General features: G+C 37.4%; 1 non-coding gene across 1 annotated transcript; it reads right to left on the bottom strand.

The window, feature by feature from the left end:
- Window positions 1-8,855: 8,855 nt before the first annotated feature.
- Window positions 8,856-8,963, bottom strand: LOC112699735 (small nucleolar RNA R71). Its single transcript, XR_003152675.1, has one exon. It is a non-coding gene; the product is annotated as a small nucleolar RNA R71 (small nucleolar RNA).
- Between the last annotated feature and the right edge of the window lie 1,066 nt (window positions 8,964-10,029).

The following is a 10,029-nucleotide window of genomic DNA, read 5'->3' as shown; positions in this document are numbered from 1 at the left end:
CACCATTAGGCTCAAATCTCACAAGCTTGTGTTCTTAGCTCAAAAACCATGTTCCAAAATAAATTCTTTCAAGCAAGTTCAACAATTTTTTTTTTCAAATTGGTAGGGTGCCCTAAAAAACAGTTTCTTGGAAAAGAAATTATCACCATAACCAAGTAGTCCTAATAAGAAAGAAGTGGTAAAAATATGTACAAATTCTAACTAACATGCAACCTATCATGCAATGCAATAACTAATCTAACAAAGAAAACTAAGAATTGGCGTTGAAAAAGGAAATTGTTACCCATGGATATCGGTCAGACAACCTCCCCACACTTGACGATTGCACCGTCCTCGGTGCATGCAAAGAAGAGCAAGGTGGACGGGTTGCTACAATTGATGAGCTTCTTCAAAAGGTTGTGCGGATGACTTGCTTGTTGCCCCATTTAGAAACTTTTTCTTCCCCTTTTTTGGTGGCCAACCTAAAGGGAGAGAAAGAAAAAGAAAGAAAATTAAGCCTACAACAAAGATATCAAAGCAAATAGAACGTAGGCGGGGGCTAATGACAAATAAGGGTATGGTTCTCTACTACATGGTAGCTACAACATGTGAGTGAGAAAACAATGTAAGCTGAATGACATATCAACTAATACTTGATGCAAAAGGGAAGTCAAAGCATGAAGAGTATATTGAGCATCAGGATCAAATAAGAATTGACACAAGCAAGATTAGTGATAAGCATGATAGCAGTTGGTCCCATCTTAACTCAATGATGATGAAACACAAAACAAAGGATAATGAGTTAGGAAGGACTAAAGCACTAATCTTGGGTGTAGAACAAATATTACACTTAATGTGAAACAAGTCTCAAAGCACCAAGATAATGCAAGAGATTCTCAACAATCAAGTATAAGAATTCAACACCATTATTAAAATGAGACTTAGAAAAAAAAATGAAAGCTAGCTATAAAAACAAAATTAAAATGGAAAGAGTAGAAGTATGCGAATGTGATAAACAAAAGAAAATGGAAGCGGAGAAAAAAAACTATTTTTTTACTGGCGCAGACGCGTCATGTACGCGTGCGCGCCGATGTGCATATCGGCCGAAGGACGCGTACGCGCCAGGTGCGTGCACGTGTGCATTGAGTCAGGCGGAGGCATAGTGTTGGCCCAAAAGTAGCACAAATCTCGGGTAAAAGTACCAGGAGTGTAGATCGTGCAATCGACGCGCGCGCGCACAGCATGCACGCGCGTGCATTGCGAATTTAGCTTTATGGACGCATACGCACCAGGTGCGCGCACATGTGCGTTGGTTTGTGCCTTAGGCCCAATGTTCGCACAGTGCAGGCCTAACTCTCGGGTTTTTTGGATGGGGGTGAAATTTTTGCATCCATGCGTACATGTCATGTACGCGTGTGCGTGGACGGTCAAAAATGTTTAGGCACACGTACGCGCACTTTACGCGTACGCGCACTTTACGCGTACGCGTGGATGGTGCTCTGTTTTTCAAAATTTTTTCCAAGTTCTTGCACCAGACCAAGCCTTCCAAACCTCCAAACTGCTACCAAAACACTCTAAAACCTTATTTAACATACTATACTACTAATTAAACTAAACAAAATATGAAATCAAGCTAATTTCTACCAATATTTACAAAAGAGAAAATGAAAAGAGTTTACTATGGTGGGTTGTCTCCCACCTAGCACTTTTGTTTATTGTCCTTAAGTTGGATTTATGGGGAGCTCCTCATCAAGGTGGCTTGTGCTTGAAGCTATCTTTGAACATCCACCAAGGCTTGGTTCTCCAATAAGCTCCATTCTTCAAATTTAATATCTTCAAGCCTTGATGGAGTTCTCCACAAGCTTGGGGCTCCCAAAGTTGATCCTCTTCTTGTAATCCGGGATCCCACACTCTATTTTCACACCCGTCTTGAAGTTGATTCTCATTATTAGTCCATCCGGGTGGTAAGCAAGATGAATTCTCAATAGAGTGACCAAACATCCTTCTAGACCTATGCAATCTAGCTCTACACAAACTCTTGCCATTAAGCCTTGGGCATGCAACCATCATGATCTTTGATTTATATTGCCAACCACTAACAATCTCCTTTTTGCTCTTAAAGCCACAAATATATCTAAGTTGACCATCCATTTCAAGCAAACCATATTTAAGGGGAATAATAAAGCTCAAGTATAAGGAATTTACCCACTTGAATGAAAGGATGAATGGTGATGGCTTGGGGAGAGGTTTCTCCAATGTCCTTGCAAGTTCTACTCCCTTGTGTTTTTCCTTATCAATCTCCACCTCTTCATAAACTATTTCGCCTTCAATCCTTTGTTCAATAATTTCATCTAACTCTTCTCCATCACTCAAATCATATATGGGAGGTTGAGAGAAATCTACCTCCACATTGCTTCCTATCTCATTAGGAGAAGGTTCTTCAAACTCAATGGATTCACCACCAAGAAGGTTGGATGCATGATCTTCATCACCAAGGGAACTCAACTCTTGCTTCATTCCCTCTAAGTATTCATTCAAAATTTGTTTTAGAGGTTGCGCACATTCCTCCTCAACATCAAATTCAATCTTCTTGGGAGGGCTCTCTTCAATTCTAGGTTCCAATGGCAGTTTCGCATCTCCTATGTCTTCCACCACTTCTTCCTCTTCTTCAATGATCATAGGCTCCTCCAATTGCTCTAATACAAAATAATACTCCTCCTTCTCCACCGGAGTTTCCAATCTCTCCTTCATGCTATGCTTTTCAATTAATTCTCCACATGCGACCATGGGAGTGCTTTGAGTGCTCAAGCGTTGGGAGGCTAAAATGCTCACTACCTCGGTCAAGTTAGCCAAAAATTCTAGTGTCTCCCTTTGCATTTCCCCTTGCCCTTGAAGTATAAGACTAAGGATTTCATCCATTGAGGGTTGGGTGGATAAGAGGGTTCATTGTCTTGGAGAGAGGGTTCATAATAGGAAGGTGGTTCTTCTTGGTAAGGGTGTGGCCGTGGTGGTTCTTGAGAGTATTGAAGTTGGAATGGTGGTGGTTCTATGTATGGCTCACATGGCTCAAAAGGTGGTTGGTTAGGTGGATATGGGTCAAGGTCATATGGAGGTGTTTGGTGAAAAGAGGCTTGTGAGTGTGGTTGAGGTTCATGTTGAGGATATGATTCATAGGCATATGGTGGTGGTTCTTGAAAGTCAAAAGGAGATTCACCATAGCCATTGGATTGGTATTCATCATAGAATGACTCTTCTTCATAGTGCATTGGTGGAGGTTGTTGCCATGAGGATTGATCATATATATGCACATGGCTCCTCCCACCTTTGGTCATCCCATCCTTGATACACATTTTCATTGAAGTTCTCATTACCTACAATATAGTTGTAATCACACTCATAGCCAAAGTGAGAATTCATAATGGAAAGAGAAAACAAAAATCAAAAGATAATAGAAAAAGAGAGAAACAAAATTCTACAACGAGCAAATAAAGCAAAAAGCAAGATATTCACACTATTCACATATGTACAATAACCAATAACATAACACCATTGCAATTCCCCGGCAACGGCGCCATTTTGATGAGTGAAAATTTGACGGTTTAGAATTCCTCAAATGAAGTCTCGTTGTAAAGTATAGTTTCTAAACCAACAATAATACTTTCATCCAAAAATTTGTTTGTCACTAGTACAAACCCCTAAATTTATAAACTGAAGTATTGAACCTCGGGTCGTTCTCCCTAGGAATTACAATAAAGTGTTCTTGTTATTAGTTATGAGATGTATTTTGGGGATTTTGAGATAATAGACAAGAAATGTAAATTGCAAAAGAAATAAACTAACAACTAACAAAGCTCTTGGCAAAGTATGAGAACTAGAAATCCTATCCTAGTTATCCTTATCAATTGTGATGAGAATTGTGTATTGCTCCCGCTTAGTTAACCTCTAACCATGGAGGAAAGTCAAGTGGATGAATTAACTTGGTTCCACAAGTCCTAGCCAACTCCCAAGGAAAGACTAGCTTTAGTGGCATCCAAATCAATTAGCAACTTCTAATTATCAATCAACAAAGGAATTAGATAACTCAAGTGTCACTAATTACTCAACCAAAGCCAAGAGGAACAAAATCTAACTAATAGCTAGAAGAGACATTTCATCAAACACATAAAAGGCAATAAAAGTAAACAACATGAATTGCAAGAATTAAAGAGAGATCTAACTACAATGGCAAGAGATCAATAATAGAAAAGCAAAACAATTGTGAAACAACAAAGAACTTACCAATTGCATTGAAGAAGAAATGTAGATCTACAAAAGAAAGTTCATAAATTACAACTAACAATACAAAGGAATTACAAGAGAATTAGAATGCTACAACTACAAGAGAACAATTAAGGAAGGAAAAGGAAAATTAAGAGAGAAGGAGAAGAAGTAGATCTAGATCTAAAACCTAATCCTAATCCTAGAGAGAAGTGAGAGCTTCTCTCTCTAAAACTAACTTTTCCTCCAAAACTAAACTAAACTAAACTAATGGTAACTAGGTGCCTCATTCCTTTTCAATCCTTGGCTTAAATAGCATCAGAAATGAGTTGGATTTGGCCCACAAGGCTTCTAAAATTGCTAGCCATGAGTTGCATTAAGTGGATCATGTGCCACCATCGGCGCATCCGTGTACCGTGCGCGTGCGTGCCTTTATATGCGATGCAACTATGGCAAAGCTTATTTCATTTCGAAGCCCCAAATGTTAGCTTTCCAACGCAACTATAACTGCATCATTTGGACATTTGTAGCTCAAGTTATGGTCGATTAAGCGCGAAGAGGTCGGCTTGACAGCTTTTGCGATTCCTTCATTTCTTCATGAGTTCTCCATTTTTACATTCTTTTCCTTCATTCCCTTGATCCAATCCTTGCCTTCTAAATCTGAAATCACTTAACAAACATATCAAGGCATCTAATGGAATCAAGGTTGATGAGCGGATAATTTATACGCTTTTTGGCATTGTTTTTAGGTAGTTTTTTGTAGGATCTAGCTACTTTTAGGGATGTTTTCATTAGTTTTTATGCTAAATTCACATTTTTGGACTTTACTATGAGTTTGTGTGTTTTTCTGTGATTTCAGGTAATTTCTGGCTGAAATTGAGGGACCTGAGCAAAACACTGATAAAAGGCTGACAAAGGACTGTTGATGCTGTTGGATTCTGACATCCTTGCACTCGAAATGGATTTTCTAGAGCTACATAACTCCAAATGCCGCGCTCTCAACGGTGTTGAAAAGTAGACATTCAGAGCTTTCCAGAACTATATAATAGTCCATAGTTTATTCGAGATTAGACGACGTAAACTGGCGCTCAACGCCAGTTCCATGATGCATTCTGGAGTCAAACGCCAAAAACACGTTACAACTTGGCGTTCAACTCCAAAAGAAGCCTCCGCACGTGTAAAGCTCAATCTCAGCCCAAGCACACACCAAGTGGGACTCGGAAGTGGATTTATGCATTAATTACCTATTTCTGTAAACCCTAGTTGCTAGTCTAGTATAAATAGGACATTTTATTATTGTATTAGACATCCTGGATTGTATTTTTGATCCTGTGATCACGTTTTGGGGGCTGGCCATTTGGCCATACCTGAACCTTCATCACTTATGTATTTTCAACGGTGGAGTTTTTACACACCATAGATTAAGGGTGTGGAGCTCTGCTGTACCTCGAGTTTCAATGCAATTACTACTATTCTCTATTCAATTCAGTTTATTCCTTTTCTAAGATATTTGTTGCACTTCACCATGATGAATGTGATGATCTGGGACACTCATCATCATTCTCACCTATGAACGCGTGACTGACAACCACCTCCGTTCTACCTTAGACCGAGCGCATATCTCTTCGATTCCTTAATCAGAATCTTCGTGGTATAAGCTAGAATTGATGGCAGCATTCATGAGAATCCGGAAAGTCTAAACCTTGTCTGTGGTATTCTGAGTAGGATTCAGGGATTGAATGACTGTGACGAGCTTCAAACTCGCGATTGTTGGGCGTGATGACAAACGCAAAAGAATCAATGGATTCTATTCCGACATGATCGAGAACCGACAAATGATTAGCCGTGCTGTGACAGAGCATTTGGACCATTTTCACTGAGAGGATGGGATGTAGCCATTGACAACGGTGATGCCCTACATATAGCTTGCCATGGAAAGGAGTACGAAGGATTGGATAAAGGCAGTAGGAAAGCAGAGATTCAGAAGGAGCACAATATCTTCATACGCCTATCTGAAATTCCCTCCGATGATCTACATAAGTATCTTTATCTTTATTTTATGTTTTATTTATTTTTATTTTCGAAAACCAATATAACCATTTTTTATCCGCCTAACTGAGATTTACAAGATGACCATAGCTTGCTTCATAGCAACAATCTCCGTGGGATCGACCCTTACTCACGTAAGGTTTATTACTTGGACGACCCAGTGCACTTGCTGGTTAGTTGTGCGAAGTTGTGAAGTTATGTTTGGACCATGGTATCATGCACCAAGTTTTTGGCACCATTACCAGGGAGAGAACGAACATGAATGCCATTATCAGAAATCACAATTTTGCCTATCAAGTTTTTGGCGCCGTTGCCGGGGATTGTTCGAGTTTGGACAACTGACGGTTTATCTTGTTGCTCAGATTAGGTAATTTTCTTTTTTTTTTATTTTCAAAAATTTTTCAAAAATCTTTCAAAAATTTATCACCTATTTTCGAAAATTTTCAGAGTTTTTAATTAATTCTAGAGTTTCATGTAACATGTTGAAGCCTGGTTGGCGGTAAAGCCATGTCTAATTCCTGGACCGGAGCTTTAGACTAACATTATATGATTCCTGGAATTCTGATTGAGGACTTTGGATTCATTACTTCCTTTTTCCAAAAATATGTTTTCAAAAAATATAAAATAAAATCCAAAAAAAATTATAAAATCGAAAATAAAATTCAAAAATATTTGTGTGTTTCTTGTTTGAGTATAGTGTCAATTTTTAAGTTGGGTGTCAATTGCATGTTTTTAAAAATTATGTATTTTTCGAAATTTTCATGCATGGTGTTCTTCATGATCTTCAAGTTGTTCTTGATAAGTCTTCTTGTTTGATCTTTAAATTTTCTTGTTTTGTGTCTTTTGTTGTTTTTCATATGCATTTTTGCATTCGTAGTGTCTAAGCATTAAAGATTTCTAAGATTGGTGTCTTGCATGTTTTTCTTTTCTTGAAAATTTTTCAAAAATAAGTCTTGATGTTCATCTTGATCTTCAAAGTGTTCTTGGTGTTCATCTTGACATTCATAGTGTTTTTGTATGCATCATGTGTTTTGATTCATAATTTTCATGTTGTGAGTCATTTTTATGTTTTTCTCTCTCATCATTAAAAATTCAAAAAAATATATCTTTTCCTTATTTTGCTCATAATTTTCGAAAATTTGAGTTGACTTAGTCAAAATTTTTTAAAACTTTACTATTTCTTATAAGTTAAGTCAAATTTTCAATTTTAAAAATCCTATCTTTTCAAAACTTTTTCAAAAATCAAATCTTTTTCATTTTTCTTACTATTTTTCGAAAATTTTTAATTTGAATTTTAAAATCTTTTTCTTGTCTTTAATTCATGATTTTCAAAGGCTTTACTAACAATTAATGTGATTGATTCAAAAATTTGAAGTTTGTTACTTTCTTATTAAGAAAGGTTCAATCTTTAAATTCTAGAATCATATCTTTTAGTTTCTTGTTAGTCAAGTAATCAATTTTGATTTTAAAAATAAAATCTTTTTCAAAATATTTTTTCCATCATATCTTTTTAATTAAATCTTTTTCAATCATATCTTTTTATCTTTTTCAAAAATTTGACTTCAAAATATCTTTTCTAACTTCGTATCTTTTCAAAATTGAATTTCAAATCTTTTTCAACTAACTAGTTGACTTTTTTGTTTGTTTTAACTATATCTTATATTTTTCAAAACCACCTAACTACTTTCCTCTCTCTAATTTTCGAAATTACCTCCCTCTTTTTCAAAATTCTTTTAATTAACTAATTGTTTTAAATTTTAATTTTAATTTTAATTTTAATTCTTCTTTTAATTTTCAAAAATCACTAACCCTTTTTCAAAATTAATTTTCGAATTCTCTCCCTCTCATCTCCTTCTATTTATTTATTTATTTACTAACACTTCTCTTCATCTCAAAGAATCTGAACCTATCTTCACCCTTGTGTTGGGATTCTTACCTTTTCCTTCTTCTATTCCCTTCTTCATCTACTAGCATAAAGGAATCTCTCTACTGTGGTAAAGAGGATCCCTATTATTATTTTTTGTTCCCTTCTTTTTCATATGAGCAGGAGCAAGGACAAGAATATTCTTGTTGAAGTAGATCCTGAACCTGAAAGGACTCTGAAGAGAAAACTAAGAGAAGCTAAATTACAACAATCCAGAGACAACCTTACATAAATTTTCAAAACGGAAGAAGAGATGGCAGCCAAAAATAATAATGCAAGGAGGATGCTTGGTGATTATACCACACCTACTTCCAAGTTTGATGGAAGAAGCATCTTAATCCCTGCCATTGGAGCAAACAATTTTGAGCTGAAACCTCAACTAGTTGCTCTAATGCAATAGAACTACAAATTTCATGGACTTCCATCAGAAGATCCCTACCAGTTTTTAACTGAGTTCTTGCAGATACGTGAGACTGTTCAGACTAATGGAGTAGATCCTGAAGTCTACAGGCTCATGCTTTTCCCTTTTGCTGTAAGAGACAGAGCTAGAACATGGTTGGACTCACAGCCTAAAGATAGCCTGGACTCATGGGATAAGCTGGTCGCGGCCTTCTTGGCTAAGTTCTTTCCTCCTCAAAAGCTAAGCAAGCTTAGAGTGGATGTTCAGACTTTCAAACAAAAAGATGGTGAATCCCTCTATGAAGCTTGGGAAAGATACAAGCAGATGACCAAAAGGTGTCCTTCTGACATGCTTTCAGAGTGGACTATTCTGGATATATTCTATTATGGTCTATCTGAGTTCTCTAAGATGTCACTGGACCATTTTGCAGGTGGATCCATTCACCTAAAGAAAACGCCTGCAGAAGCTCAAGAACTTATTGACATGGTTGTAAATAACCAGTTCATGTACACTTCTGAGAGGAATTCCATGAATAATGGGACGCCTCAGAGGAAGGGAGTCATTGAAATTGATGCTCTGAATGCCATATTGGCTCAGAACAAAATGTTGACTCAGCAAGTCAACATGATTTCTCAAAGTCTGAATGGATGGCAAAATGCATCCAACAGTACTAAAGAGGCATCTTCTGAAGAAGAAGCTTATGATCCTGAGAACCCTGCAATGGCAGAGGTAAATTACATGGGTAAACCTTATGGAAACACCTATAATTCATCATGGAGAAATCATCTAAATTTCTCATGGAAGGATCAACAAAAGCCTCAACAAGGCTTTAATAATGGTGGAAGAAATAGGCTCAGCAATAGCAAGCCTTTTCCATCATCTTCTCAGCAACAGACAGAGAATTTTGTACAGAGCCCCTCTAACTTAGCAAACATAGTCTCTGATCTGTCTAATGCCACTTTAAGTTTCATGAGTGAAATAAGGTCCTCCATTAGAAATTTGGAGGCACAAGTGGGCCAGCTGAGTAAGAAAGTCACTGAAACTCCTCCTAGTACTCTCCCAAGCAATACTGAAGAGAATCCAAAAAGAGAGTGTAAGGCCATAGACATAATCAACATGGCCGAACCTAGGGAAGAAGGAGAGGACTTGAATCCCAATGAGGAAGACCTCATGGGACGTCTCTCAAGCAAGAAGGAGCTCCCTATTGAGGACCCAAAGGGATCTGAAGGTCATATAGAGACCATAGAGATCCCATTAAACCTCCTTCTGCCATGCATGAGCTCTGAAGACTATTCTTCCTCTGAAGAGGATGAAGATGTAACTGGAGAGCAAGTTGCTCAATATCTAGGAGCTATCATGATGCTGAATGCCAAATTGTTTAGTAATGAAACTTGGGAAGGTGAACCTCCCTTGCTCATTA

Source organism: Arachis hypogaea, chromosome 6 (genome assembly GCF_003086295.3).
Source record: "Arachis hypogaea cultivar Tifrunner chromosome 6, arahy.Tifrunner.gnm2.J5K5, whole genome shotgun sequence".
Classification (NCBI taxonomy): Eukaryota; Viridiplantae; Streptophyta; class Magnoliopsida; order Fabales; family Fabaceae; genus Arachis; species Arachis hypogaea.
This window is presented reverse-complemented; position numbering and strand designations above follow the sequence as displayed.